We start from the raw sequence: 15,501 nt of genomic DNA, 5'->3' as shown, positions 1-15,501 counted from the left end.
ACCTTCCATCATTAGGGTTTTTGTGATAAAGTGCAAGACATGGTATGCAACAGCCCTCCTGATGAGACGGTATCTGCAAAAGGCCATCAACTGGGTATATAAAGGATGACACAATCTTTCAGGTGTCTTGGTCTTGAGCTGTTTAGGGCTTTATACCCCAAAGCCAGCACATTGGACATAGTCAATGCAGTTCTTTCAACAGCAGGGTAATGTGTTGGCGATACCCTGCCCCAGTGAGCAGCCACATTTTGCACCATCTGCAGTTTCTGGATGGACCTCAGGCGAGTCCCACAGAGTGCACCGCTGTAATCCAGCCTGGAGCTGAAATCTCATGGACAACAGTAGACCGGCAACTTCTGGGGAGGAAATGGCAGACTGGATATTGACTGCTGGTGCTCTTGCCAGCAGAAATAATTATGCAGTGACAAGAGGTTATCAAGATATCTTGATTGCCATTTAATTGTGATTTAAGAGAGGACAAAGGGTAAAGGCTCACATGCTCAGAAGGCATTCATCATCATACCAGGGGAACAAACCTGTGGGGTTGGGGAACTGTCTAGAGCTAGGAAAAATCTTCAGCCTGCACACTGCATAATTGCATAATTGGGTGATAAAAGAACATTACATAACAGCCTGGAAGATTTATCAAAAAGCTTAAATTGATTGATTACCTTGAAAAACGTTTAATAGCTCTGAAGTTGCTTATAACCTTTACTTCATGTTGTTCGCAATTCTCCATCTCTGTTTGTGCTGAGTTGACTGAAAGCAAAAGCTGAATTTTATCTATGTCATACGTTCTGGAAAGCGGAGAGAGCCAGTCAATCATGGCAATATGGAATGCTTAACTGATTCTTGATCTTTTACAATGACTGTTCAAAGAACAGCTAGCAGAGCTAAGAGATGAATTGTGTGGAATGTCCAGGCAGAATGGACTACATATAAAACAGATGAAAAAATGTAGAGAAACTGCAGAAGAAGACTTGGAATTACTTTTACCTAAACACAAAGAAACATCAGGTGGCAAATGGGAGACAGCTTTACAGAGGTCTAAAGGTTGAAAGCAAGGAAAGGAAGCTGATGTAACATCAGAAGAGATGAATGAAATTATGACCAAATTATGATGACTACAGAGGGTAGAGAGTGAAATGAATATCCAAGCAGAAATAGCATCTCATCTCCTGGGGAAAAGTGGGGGAAAGAACTTTTTTCTTAACTGGAACGAATCATAACTGACTGGAAACAAGGATGAAATATGATTTAATGAAGATGTAACAGGCAAATAAGTACAGACTATTGTATTATTAAGATATGTTGGAATTCTAGAGGAGAAACCCATCATGATGAAACAGAGAAAGACCATTTTGACACCTGAAGATAATAATAATTCAAGAGCTCTTTTGGACTTTTTGCATGGAAAAGGGTGAATCTGAGATGCCTATAAGGGAACGTTGAGAAAAGGCCATCTAGAAGAATGAGAAAAAGCTGGATAGCAATACAGCTAGAAATTATCCTAGAGTGCATACTCTAAATATTTTGAATAATTGTTACATACATAATTGGCAGACAGAGAATCAGAAGACTCTTTTTGTCTTCCTTCTTATCTTCTTTTTCTCTGATTCTAAACCCTTGATAGCTCTCTCTTAATTATATTTACATGTATGTTTTGCTCTTTGAAGATTAATATTTGGGTTAAATGAAGCTGCATACAGAGAGGATTTGGATAGAAGAGGAAGGGACCTGCCTGAGAGGCAGGCCGGAGAGGTTTCTTCAGGTGTGGGGCTAACAGAAGAGGGGGAAGCTCCCAGGTGAGAGCTGAGAGGGTTCACTCTTCTGTACGTGGAATAAGGATCAACATATCATTGTGATAGAGGGCTTGGTATTCAATATACATACAGGATTTCTCTCTCTTATTCATATTATTTTTCTCTTCTCCCTCTTTTGTTTTTATTCTTCTTCTTTAGTTTGGTTTTTATTGTTTCTTTTATTGAAAACTCTCAATAAAGTTTAGTATAAAAAAGCAACAGTGGTCAGGCAATGCTAGGCCAGAAATGGCTATACTGCAGTTCTTACCAGCCAAAACTGCTATAAGGTGTTTCATACAGCCAATGAGGTCACCTGAACATTCTTTGTTTGTTTAATTATATTATATATTAAATTTCTATACCGCCCTTTATCCATAGGGCACTTCACAACATAAAATTACAGTATACAAAACACATAATAAAAATAAGAACAAAAACAAACCAATAATCCCCGTTCTAGCACCCCAACTACAAAGCTGCTCTTTCGGGGAGAGTAAAACCCCATCCAAACAAGCAACTGACGAATTGCCCAGATTCAGACCCCCCCAAGGCCTTGCCAGGATTCAGGGTCAGCCCACCCCCATGTGCCAGCACGGCTCTATTTCAGGGTGAGGGGATTATAACTAAGCAGAATCATAGAGTGAGATTCTTATATGTATAATTTGATTGTGTGGGAAAGAGTACACAAACTACTCCATTCATATCTTGAAAAATGGCTCTACAAATGGCAGCACTCATGTTAAGTTCTGGGAAAGGAACAATTTCTCCATTATTTTTCTCTGCTCCAAAAGGTTCCCTGTGACTATGCAAGATGATGCAGCTTCATGGAGATGTGCTGGGCGCCCCTGAGTCCTTGCCGCTAAAAATAGCAAAAGCCAGCCTGCCTTAGTTTCTATAGAGACAACCCGCTGTCACGCTCAGAGTTGGGTTAGCCCATCAGTCAGAGCATCTCATGCGGCCACCACAATGAAGGGCCGTTGCCCAGACCGTTTGCAGGGTGGAAGCCGGCTGCAGCTCGAAGGCTTGCTGAGCCCTTCGTTAATGACGGCTTTGGACTAATTTCCTAATAAAATGAACACTGTTGCTATTGTTCGTCACAACAGGAGAGCCTGTGCACTGTTAATTGTGTGTGTGTGGAAGGGGGAAGGGACACTGCCAGAGAAATCTGGAAAGAAGAAAAAGGTTAGAATTACCATACTGTTTTGCTGTGTGCTTCAGTGGCAGATGGGCAGAAGTTGCACATCTTTGCGGCTGCAGCTGATGCTGTGGCAGGAGGAGGAGAGGCTAAACAGAAGGAAGGATGAACAAGGAATTTGGAGGGAAATAAGCAAATGTGCAGCAGCCACCACTGAGCACTCAGTAGCCACTGCAGTGAATCACTGATAGATTGATTTCATAAAATTTATATACCACTTGGTGGTAGGAAAAAACCTCAATGCAGCTTACAAAAAAGATAAAACAATTTTAAAATCCACTAAAAATTTCCAACCGTAATTTAAAACATACAGGAATTTAAAACCACCATAGAATAGATTAACATTAAAACTCATACGGACTTTCTAGACTTGTCTAAATATAACAAGACATATTAAAGAACTATCATTGCTATGGATGCGTACACAGAGCACCAAACACTGGCCAAATCTAAACACGTCCTACCATTGTTTTTGAAAGTTGATGAGTTTTGGGTGTGGGCAGGATTTTCAGAAGGAAGCACCAACTCAGTGAGTTGACCAAGGTAAATGTCTTTCCATTTGGCCTGATGGTTTGAATGTTCTCTCCATTAGCTCGTAGTAACTGTCCGCACAGATGTGGAGGTGTATGTCCACAGATGTTTCAAAAGTGACCTTTCAAGCACTGCCCACTTTCCATAGGACTAAAGACCCTTCCACTCCTATTGCCCTTTGCAGGGGCATGTGGCATGGAAAGGCATACAGGGGCGAGATATGGCTTTCTGTTTTATACAGTGTGGCATCAGTGTTTGTGAGAAGTCCCCGTACAGTGATGCTTCACAAACAAAAGACGGTTTGTTGTGGTCCCTCTTCAGGGCCAAGCAAAACAAGTGTGGAAATAAAGCAGGCTAAGATCTATAGTATGGGGCCACACCATGGCCCCCACAGCTGCACAGCGGCCTGCTGTGGTCTTCCCAGATGCACACGGGGTCTGCTTCCCTTGCTTAAATCAGTTAGCAAGTAAACTACTATACATAGAGAGAGAGAGAGGTTTGCTGGATAAATGACTTTAGAGACCAGGCATACACCAGAGAGGATGTATGTACAATGATCCATACTAAAAGTAGAATGTGTGTGCCTGAATTGTGATCTACCACAGTTGCATTTAATATCTCGCTTCCATTAGGGTGCTACTTGACCTTCAGTCAAATGGTGAAGGAAAACACTATCTGCCCCCCCCCCTCCAAACACACATTTGGCGCTGTCCTGATTCAGGCTTCTTTGTCTTGCCACTGAGGTCATAGGGTCCTTCATTAGGCAAACAGGCTATCCTTTCAAACCAGAATTTGGTTCTTCTCTTAGTCTTTCTCCTGAATAAAAAGCAGCAGCAATATTGGTGCTGGCATGAAACCAATTTGACAGAGCCCAACCCGTGTGCTTTCTGTCTCTCTTGGTATAATTTTCAGGAGGAACTTAAAAACATTCCTGTTTGCCCAGATATTCGATGGCTAAAAATACTGTTTCTCACAACTTTCTAGAGGGTGTGTTCCTAGTGTTGGGTAAACTGGGACAAATGAAGGATGCTGCTGGCTTACCACCCATTTTGCTGCCCTGCAGTCTCCTTGCCTGAGCTGACAGAGCTGGTCTCAGAGGTGGCGTTGAGGACAGCCAAACTGCTGGTCCTGGGGTCATGCTGAGGTGGTCGGCTCTGTGGTGACTCAGGCCCCGGGGCTGTCACAACATATCAAACGCATGTGGCAGGCCACACGATGGACCTTGTTTTCTCAACTGGGCTGGAAGAGGGTGATCTGAAAGTGGGGGGTACCGACAACAGTCCTTTGTCATGGTCAGATCACTTCCCGTTGTGGTTGAAGTCCTTAGCACATTTCCCTCTCTACAGAATGGTTGGCCCTCGGAGGTTAATGGAGTAATTGCCAGCCAGTTCCCTTGATCTTTCCCTTGGTCAAGGTTCTCAAGTGGGTGGTCCTGGACCAGGTCCAGTGTGAGTGACTGGCAGGGTGTGTGGGGGGGGAGGCAGGAGGCCAGGAGAGTGACTAGCAATTTATGGGGTTTGACGCTGTCCACCAGGGGAGTAGGGAGAGTCAGGGCAGTCCAAGATGGAGGAATGCATGCCAGGTGGCGGAAGAAGAGGCTGTGGTTGTTTATTAAATTTGTATGTCACCCTTCGGATCTCAGGGCAGTTCACAACATAGAATTACAATTCAGCCGTCAGATGGGTCTGTGGACTCCTCACTTCCTGCCCTACTGTCTCCTAGAACCAGCAGGAGCCTCGTTCTATTGTTTTATCACTTCGGTGCTTGCTGCCCTGGGCTCCTTTGGGACAAAGGGCAGGATGGAAAGTTAATAAATCCACAAATCAATAGGAGGGCAGCAATCTGCAAGCTCTCCTGGCTCACTCAGCTAGTTCCCTCTTAGAGCAGGTTGTGTTTTCCAACCTTTATGTCAGCTGAGGTTTGATGTTGGAAGGAGAAATAGAAATGAAGCTTAACGTGCACAATAGCCCACATTTTGTGCTCTGCATTGGTTTCTTGGCAGCTGTTGTGGCCGTTAGCGAGCAGCAGATTCTGCCTTAGCAGGAGAATTGCCTGGGCAGGAGGGTTGGGAGACAAACTGTGGCCGTGATGGCAGAAAGTGGCCTCATCAAACTCCACAAGTCCTAGACATATGGCTCCATGTTGGCAAATAATAAAAGCCCTGTGCTAATACATTTTGTAGCTTTCAAAACACAGAAGCCTGATTTGTCTTTACAGCGGGGCATGGCCTCATGCTATGTATGTTTGTGAGATAAATATTTGCTCACACAACGTTGGTGTGCTGTTATTCTGTAACGCAGGCTCCTGCTGCCCCTGGGATCAATGCCCCTGATTATGATGGTGCCTTGTCCTTTGCAGCACCTGCCTCCTGCTTATTCATAAGGAACTTGAAGACAGGAAGTTCTTGAGAGAGACTGGCACGGGTGTTTGGGGCTTCCCTCTCTCCAAAACTGCAAGTCCTACTGTAGTTTTACTGTGCAAGCACATTCTCTGCTCCAAGGAAGGAGCTGGGCCAGCAACTGACTGCTCAGAATGTGCTTGTTCTGCTCAAACACTGATCTTGATCAGCTCCAGCAATTTGCAACAAGATCTAGACAATAGTTACCTATGGAACAAGCTCCCATAAAAATCTTCAGTGGCAATTTTGCCTCATTTTGTTCCTCAGGGTGATGGGATTGCAGCCTGAGCAGGGACCACCTGGCTCTCTGCGGCCTGGTAAAGTGTGCCCTTCCCTCCACCCCAAATCTCAAGCAGCTAATAGCTTCTTTTTCTTCACTGGCATCATATATGGTTTCCAAAAACCTTAGAAACTTAGCTGAATTTTATAATAAGCACTGTTTACTCACCAAGGACATAATAAAATAAGGAAAGACAAATGAAGGACAAATTTGAAGGAAACATGACGAAGGCAATAGTCCAGGTTTACTCTTCCTTTCAACTGCATTCTACCTTGCCAGTGGAAATGATAGTCTGGGGTGCCCACATGCATTCAAATGTCCTGCCACCTGCAGTTTAAAAGTAGGAAGCTTGGCAAGGCAACATTCCTAGAGATGCTGTTCAGACAGTGCAAAGAAGACTGCAGGACGCTTCTCTTGATTGAGACAGTGACATTTTCCAGGACAACAAACGGGACACCACATGGAGATGACGCACAGACTGTGCAGCTATTCCCAGCAGGTGCAGACACATCTATGCAGATGTAATGCATTGCATCTGATTCCTGCATTTTCAATAAATCAAATTGTTTTAATTACTATTGCTTCATAGCTTGGCCTGCTTTTTTAGTTTAAATACATCTGTTTTCTGTAGCCTGGTTCTGAAGCTACCGCTGCCTGAAAACCTGCCATGACGGATCATTCAGAAGCAGCAGTCTGGCAAGCCAAGACGCAGCAGCGCTCACAGTCATTCTTGCCTGTCCTTGGAAGGGCATTGGCAAGGAGAAGGACGGACAGGGAGCAGCAGGGAGAAGGAATATGCTTCATACAGAACAGCGTCTAGCCTAAAGTGCCCTTCTGGAAAACGCAACGTGTGTGCACTCAGATTTATTTCAAATGAAGTTGAAAAGTAGTCATTTCTGTTACATAAAGACATAGTCCAGAGATTAATCTAACACTACAAAAGCTTTAATTTCCTTCTGTGAAAGGTAGAGGGAAGAATCCTGCTTCTCAGGGGCACTGGGCTGTATGGGGTGTTAGAGGAGGGGTAGTACCTCTGGTGAGGGATACATTGTGCTCCTTCTGGGGTAGTTTGACCACCTTTGGTCCCCACCCTGCACTCAGCTCTCACCCACGGCTCCTAGAAGCTGTCTATATGCGACAGGAAACAGCTTATACTGGCTAAACTAGGTGAGGGGAGCCCATGGGTCTCACACCCTTGATAAGATAGGGACATCCCCAGCATGTGAAGACAGGCTCCAGTGGATTGAGCAGACGAGACCAATGGTCAAGAAGGCAGTTTCTGCACATGCTAGAGAGGGATGTGAGAGCAGATGGGGCTCATCCACTTGGGAAGGTAGCCCATCTAGGAGAAGGAAAACTCTGATCCTAACCCTCTGCTGCCACGTGGGATATCTTCAGGAGAAGAAAAGGCTAATGAGTAAACCCTACAAAAATCTGGAGTGGAGTCCCAAAGTCTGTTGGTTGGCACATTGTATCCCTCCTTCCCACAACTCCTGCAGCCAAGCTGGTGCCAAACATGTTTTTCTGCTTTCCTTTGGACCACATCAGTGAGGCGAGGGGGGGGTCGTCTTGTCATGGGCAGCCCAGGACCTCTAGACACATGGCCCAAGCTTGTGCCCCAGGAGGTCACTTCAGTGCTGCTGACACAGCAGTTTGACTTCATGCATGGAGGCACACTCCTTTCTTTCTTGAAACAGACAGATGCCAACAACAACATCAATACCCCAGCACTTCTACTTGCTTGGAAAAGTGGGGTGAAGTACTGCATTACTCTGCATGTGTGTTTCTCCACTGTTTATATTTGTGATCATGTCATGAATCTGACACTTGTTGATGGAAGGCACATGACAAACCTGAAGCAGACATTTCTTGAGAGAGTAGGAAGTACAGTAAGTCACCCAGAAGATTCTCTCTTCAAACTAACACATCCTGCCTCACAGATATTTTTGCTGCTCATGGATCCACTTATGAATAACTGGCAGACGTCAGGTCTGGTGTATAGTCACATCATGGGCACAGGGCTTTGCAGTCTCTTTACATTGCTTCCATGGGACAACGGAGTCATTTCCTATTTCCATCCATCTCTGGTTTAGAAGGGAGACCACAGACAGACGACATAGGACATGACAGATTTGCTGGGATCTGTGGTCCATCTACTCCCTATCTCATTACCAGTCATAAGACTCTCAAGGATTCTGCCACTTGGGATGTGCATTGCCAAAGAACCAGCCAGCACTTGCAGCACAATGTGGTTACTGAAGGGCAGTAGTGCATTGGCACACAACCAACCTTAAACACAGCATTTTATTTCAAATAAAGGAGCCCAGAAATATACCCTTGAAGGAGGACATAACCCCTAAAAGTCTTTATGGCGATTCCTATTGGTACCACCTTGCTTAAGGTAAAAACTATACTTTAAAGGTGAACACAGAGTGCACTAATGCACGCTGCCAAAACTGCAGGTGACCCTTCCCATCTCTGCTGCTGCTGCAGTGCCACAAGCAAAGTTACCTTCACATTTGGGAAAACAAAGAAATGAGTATAGCAAGTCCATTTACCTTTGCTGGGTGCATGCAGCCAGTGTTGACCAAATCAGCTTGCTACAATAATATAGGCGGCAAATCAGTCCATTATACTGGAACCAGGGGCAGCCCAATACATTTTGGCACCTGAGGGAAACCACAAAATCCTGTCAGCATCTAACTCCTCTGCTCGGAGACCCTCACTGACTGCTGATTTGCTACCAGGCCAGTTTAAGGAATTACAATTAGAGCAGAAAGCCCTTAACAACTTGGGACCAGTTTCCCTGGGAGATTGCCTTACCACCCATGTACCCATCCGCTGCTTCGGTCAGTGGAACCGGAAGTGCCACAGGTGCCATATAAGACCCCCTCTGCATCTGTGGAGAATTCCTTAGCCTGACAGCCAACCTGTGCTTTGGAACTTCCTGTCTACTGACACCAGGCAGGCGTCTTCACTGTACTATTTTCTGCCCCTGCTAAAAACTTTTTGTGGATACACAACTTTTTATTTTTATTATTACTTTTAAGATCAGTTCCACCTTTTGTCCAAAAAGCTCAAGGAGGCATTGGTGGGTCTCCTTCTCCCCTTTTCACAAGAACTCTGTAAGGATAGACTGAGAGTGACTGGCCAAGGTCACACAGGGAGTTTCATGGTTGAGTGGTACCCTGGTTTTCCAGGTTCTACTCTATGTAGTAGCCATACATCATTTTCCACATTCTAGAAAAAAAAGATGGAGAAGTAAATAAGCTGGGGGGAAGGAAATAATCTTCCCTCAAAAGTCTGCAAATTTAGGTGGGCCCTTGTTAACTGTCCTGCGTGGCAACTTCTGTGCATTACTCAGAAGTAAGCCCCACTGAATTCCATGAGCTTAGTGAGTCATCTGAACCCAGGCTTCTGCTTATACTCTTTCCAGACTAACAATGAGCTGTAACCAAAAACAAACCTGAGGTCAATTTCACCCCCACAAATCAAAATTTCTGCTTACTCCTCTTTAAAATAATAATAATAATAATAATAATAATAATAATAATAATAATAATATACCCTGTCAATCTGGTTGAAAAAAATTAAGATGTCTATAGAAAACGTAAGATGTCTATAAATATTCATACGGCATTCACTGTGATTCATCAGAAAACATTTTATTGCTTCACTGAAGTGGAATGAGGCAGCTCAATTCTTAACATGCAGGCGGATGAGGCTCTTAAATTAAATCCTTAAACAGCAACAAAAGTCTAGTTACATAGTGAATGGCCAAATGAAATATTCTGCAAGACTAGATAGATAATCCAAGGGGTAAAAAGACAGTTCTACCAACAGTACTGGGGTCAAACACCTCAAACACATTTGCCAGGATCCAAAGGGATATTTCAAAGTCTATAAAGATAGTCCCAGATTATTTTTAAAAATAACGTTTATTCTCATTGAACATTGCAAAGCCAGGCTACTTCACAATCCTCTTTGCTCTACTTCACAATTGACTTGTCTTGTGACCTGCAAGGCTTCTGTTGAAGAAACATTTGCCGAAAGTGGCCCCCTGCCATGTAACTAGTTATGCAGTGCTTTGGATCCTGGCCATTAGCTGAAAGTAAATTATATTGATTTAATGTGTTTAGAATAAGAGCCTCTTGGGCATATTTAAAACCACATTAAGTACATGAAGCAAATAAACAACATTATTTGTCAGTCAACAAAAATACTAACATTGACAATGAGTGAATAGGTATATTTATTTGGAATTATATATTGTCATAGCTCTAACAGGAGGACAGATTACACAAACATTTACAGTTGCATATTGAAAAGCAGGACCAATCAAGGAGAGATGGATATTCCTCCCATCATGATCCCAATCTTACCTGCCTTTGGAGACAAGAAATTATAAATTATCTCCTATCTCCAGAGAATGGAGTCTTACAGAAGCAAAGCATGGTGAATGGTATTATTTTAAGTGCCTGCAAAAGCTGAAAGTAATAAGAAACAGCTGGAATAAAAGAGACGTCCGAAGCTGTCATTTTGTGCACTCATTCCTGTAAGTAGGATTCTCCTTCAAAAGCCGGACGTGATACCCAGCAGAAAAGTACCACTTTCACTTTTAAAATTGAAATCAACTTGGTAGTTTCAGTAAGCTTCAATTAAACAAGTTTTAAGACTGAAAAAAATGAGCTAACTTTGCAAATAACAATTTAAAAGTACTTTGTTAGGAACCTGGATAAAAAAGCTTTTCTCATATAGGAGGCCTCAGCCCTGAGGACAGGCCTAATGTAAACTGAGTACCAATAAGAATGCTGTAGCTTAAGAGAAGGTTGTTGAAGATAGGAGCTTAGAGGCAGAGCACGCTATCTAAATTGAAGTTAATGTTGTGAATTACAAAAGCACTATTCAGACATGTGAAAGTGCATTGGGGAGGAGTGGGATCAGAGAGTAAGCCCTCCCCGCTACATATATTTTTTCACAGCTCCAGTTTGCAAACTGTAATGACAGGATTCAGCACTTGTAGGCCTTCTATTATTAATTGAGATAAGCCAATCTGTCCAAACCCAAGACCAACTTCTGACTCCCAACATGGGACCCATTTTAAGTTTTTATTTATACTTAATAATGTTAATAATGCACATTGTTAATCCTAAAATGGTATTTCACAGTGCAATAAAGTGTCACATTGCTATTAAAACAAAACTAGTGTCTGTCTTTCCTTTTGCTCTCTCTCTCTCTCTCTCTTTTCCATTGCCTGCTGGTGCCTTTTTCTCCCTGTCCTGTTACCCAGTGCATCTTTCCCAATTCTCTCTCTCACGAATTCCTCTACTCACAGCTTCTTCTACCTTCTCACTTAATCCACCTTCCTGTCTTCTCCCCGTCTACTTCCTTTCACCTGCTGCCGTTGACTTTCCTATAGGCATTCCATTGCACTTTCATAAAGCAAATACCGTAGAAACAGTTTAGAGTCCCTCTCCACTCTCCACTAAAATCTGCTCCCACCACAGCTGGTGCAAAATGCAATGGGCAGAGTGCGCACCAGAACAAGACACTTTGAGCATATAACACCAGAGCCGTGGCTGGGTGATCTTGCGCCCCTGGCAGAACCGTCAAGATTGTGTCCCCCAGCCACAGACAAATTGGCTCTTCTTTCCGCCTCTCCTCCAACCCCCAAACCCCCGCACCCATTCAATTCACCCTCTATATAAAATCATTTCTTATGAGGCAATAATCAATATTTATGGACATATTTTTAGCCAGTTTTGTGCCCCCCTTGCCTGCTTCCCTGGTGGGGGCCTACCTTACCACCCCCTAGCTTACGGCCCTGTATAACACTAACCCTGTCACTGGCTGCCCATTAGTTTTGGGGCCCAATTCAAAGTGCTGGTGTTTTGGGGCCCAATTCAAAGTGCTCTAAAGCCTTACTTGGCTCAGGGCCTCAATACCTTAAGGGCTGCTTAACTGACCAGGACCCTGCACTTGTCATTGGGGTCCCTTCTCTATGACCCCCTCCCAGAGAGGTTCGGAGGGTGACAAGAAGAGAACAGGCCTTTTCTGAACTCCCCAGAGAGATTTTCCTGGCACCATCGTGACATGTCTTTAGGCACCAGGCCTATGGCTATTAAATAATCAATGGCCTGTGAAAGCATGGGGGAGAGGACTGGTATTATGATGACTATTTCATTATTAGGCTGTCTGTCAGTGTGCTTTTTATTATGTGTTTATCATCGATGTTTCGTCATGTATTTCTAATGATGTACACCTCCCTGGGATCTTTGGATGCAGGGTGGTATATAAATTGAAAACTACTACTGCTATAGTCATATGCACAGCATTTCCCCCTGGTATCTCACCAGAACACATGAGCTCAAATGCAGAGCCTTTGTGGGGCTGGCTGGGGGGGGGTGCATGTGGTCTGGGATGTGAGGTGGCAACACTGCATGTCTAGGTGAAGCTGTGAAAAGCAAAGCAGAGGCAAGACGACGTGAGGCACGAGGAACTTGCTAACTATAAAGCAAGATGCCTGCTATATGGATGCCCCTTTTTGGTCCCGCAGAGAACTTTTCCCCTGGTCTAGTGCTACTGGTCAAAGGCCTGGAAACGTTGCCTTATGATGAACGGCTTAGGGAGCTGGGCATGTTTAGCCTGGAGAAGAGGAGGTTAAGGGGTGATATGATAGCCAGGTTCAAATATATAAAAGGATGTCACATAAAGGAGAGAGAAAGGTTGTTTTCTGCTGCTCCAGAGAAGCGGACACGGAGCAATGGTTCCAAACTACAAGAAAAAAGATTACACCTAAACATTAGGAAGAACTTCCTGACAGTAAGAGCTGTTTGACAGTGGAATTTGCTGCCCGGGAGTGTGGTGGAGTCTCCTTCTTTGGAGGTCTTTAAGCGGAGGCTTGACAACCATATGTCAGGAGTGCTCTGATGGTGTTTCCTGCTTGGCAGGGGGTTGGACTCGATGGCCCTTGTGGTCTCTTCCAACTGTATGATTCTATGATACTGCAGGTTGCATGCAGTGGGGTGAGGATGTGATGTCCCCACTTGCTTCGAGTCCCACATTCTGCACCAGCACAGTCTTTAGCATATGCGCCACCGGGGTGCAAAGATCCGCCCAGCACCCCCAAATTTAGTTTAGCCCCCAAAATTAACTTTTATTTTGCTTATGTCTGACACCATGCTTATTATGCCTTATCTCTTGTTTACGAAAGGGAGGAAAAGGAAACAAAATTTTTACTTGCTCATTTATTTACAATACACTTATACTGAAGTATACAACACTACCACACTTAAACTTATAAGTATTGTTTAGGCACCTACTTAGGAGAAACATCAGTTGTGTCAAAGGTGCTGCTCACCCTGCTGCCGCATAGCAGTGCAGCTCAATACAATACGTAACATATTTTGATGTAAGAGTTAATTTCGCGTGCACGGCGCCGTTGAGTCTGACAAGAGCCGCCGTTGTGAATGACATTTGTTAAATGAGTGCACAAAGTCGAAAGTCTTTTAGTGAAACAGTAGGTATACATTTCGGTAATACCTAGGTATATATGTATTTTGTTTTTCTAGCTTGATATTCTCTACTCTCTTGGTAGACATAAAGCTATAGAAAGGTAGAGAATACGGTCAGCCAGAAACATGCATCTAATTGAAAAGGGGTTGTGCTTTTCTCTAGGCACATTGCAACCTTTGTGGATAAAACAAGTGTCTCATCAGAAGATTGTGTCCCATCCCAGATGTCAAATGGAGGGTCCCTTTGGTCTGGGCCTTAGCTGAAGTCCAAACTGTTGGAAATAGCTTTGCCCAAAGCTGGTGGCCTCATGACCCAACAGCTGAAGATCTGATATAAATCAAGGGACAGTTGACTTAAATTTGACAAAGCAAGAATGCACACAGAAGTTCTCTTAATAGTAAAGGCATAACTGCTTTGTATCAACCTGGACTTGTACTTTGCCCAAGAGCACAAGAAGCACATTGCTAAAGTCCAGTAGCTTTATTTGCAAGAGCCTCATCAACTAGCAGGCACCAGTGCTGCATGGTACAGGATAATTTATCATCTCCCCACTCCTGATATAAATGATACACAGAGGATGTAATTGTACTAAAGTTACATAAAGAGAACTTTTAAAGGTTGTCTACAACTGTTTGTCCCCATTAGATCAGGGATGGGGAACCAAGCTTCTTCTGCCCAATTTTATGCTGATAGGGGAAGCCTGGAGAGAAAGTTTAGGAAGGCAGGATGAAAAAGAAACGGGGGTGGGGGCAGTCAAGACAGACAGAATGGTGAAAAGTAGGGGAGCCCTCTCAAGTCCATCACATCTGACCTCTGGCAAGAGCAATCTGTTCCTCTCCAGGCAGAGAAAAGAGATGGCCTGGCATTTATAGGAACATTTCGCGGGGGGGGGGGGGAATAGCTTTAGGTCGTGGGTAAATAGCTAAATAAATAAATAATTAAATAAATGTAACTTATTGATTAGTGTCAAAAGGATGTTAAAGGATATGTTAACAGTTCAAAGGGGAGTCAGGAGAAAACTTGCTTCACCAGCAGATCAGTAAGCAATTAGGAAATAAACCTTTGGTGCTCTGAAAGTATACAAAAGTTAACCGTGGAAAAGAATGTGCAATATATGCTTGCTGCAAACAGTGAGATGATGCAACATTAGTTATGGGAGCGATCCGTCCAAATGTAACACGTTTAGGTCATTTTCAGTAGGAAAGGTTTAAGAATGGGTTTTATCTTAAACTAATGGCTTAAAATAGTGATTCACTTGGCTTGCATACCCTGTTCTATGCATTTGTTGCTGAGAACTGGCGCACATGGGACTCCCGGGCCAGATGAGAGGGACGTTGCCTTTGCCTCCGGGACCTTTGCAGATGTCCACCCACTTCCACGTCGCGCTCCTGGGATCGTGTGGGGACTGAGAGGCGGCCGAAGGCGGATCTGGCGAGACCCTGTGGATCCCTGCGGGATAATCCTCGATGACGGGGAGCAGGGGGGCTCTTCTGAGGGAAAAGCGGAGCGCAAGAGGGGGGGGGAGAGCGCGCGCTCCCCGCCAGAACCGAAAGGAAGACCCGGTTCCGGGGGGGGGGAGGAGGGAGCCAGAGCAGCGACTGCCCCCCCTCGTCCTTCCCACGGGGCCTTCCGCCCCAGAGAGACCCTTTTCCCGCCCGCGGAGAGCGTCGCGCGCGGGCTCCTCTCGGGGGGGGGGGAGGGAGGCAGAGAGCACAGGGCGCGCACCACCCCACCCTCCAGCCACGCATGCGCGCCTCAGCCGCGCCTGCTGGGCGGTCCT

General features: G+C 44.5%; 2 long non-coding RNA genes across 2 annotated transcripts; both read right to left on the bottom strand.

The window, feature by feature from the left end:
* Positions 1-9,228: 9,228 nt before the first annotated feature.
* Positions 9,229-15,050, bottom strand: LOC309351659. The gene is made up of 2 exons (XR_014160930.1): positions 14,990-15,050; positions 9,229-9,446 (listed from the first exon to the last, which is right to left on the bottom strand). It is a non-coding gene; the product is annotated as an uncharacterized lncRNA (long non-coding RNA).
* Positions 9,851-12,785, bottom strand: LOC309351652. Its single transcript, XR_014160929.1, has 2 exons — positions 12,560-12,785; positions 9,851-10,311 (listed from the first exon to the last, which is right to left on the bottom strand). It is a non-coding gene; the product is annotated as an uncharacterized lncRNA (long non-coding RNA).
* Positions 15,051-15,501: the final 451 nt, after the last annotated feature.

The sequence above is a fragment of the Podarcis erhardii genome, assembly GCF_964252035.2.
Source record: "Podarcis erhardii genome assembly, chromosome: 1".
NCBI lineage: Eukaryota > Metazoa > Chordata > Lepidosauria > Squamata > Lacertidae > Podarcis > Podarcis erhardii.
This window is presented reverse-complemented; position numbering and strand designations above follow the sequence as displayed.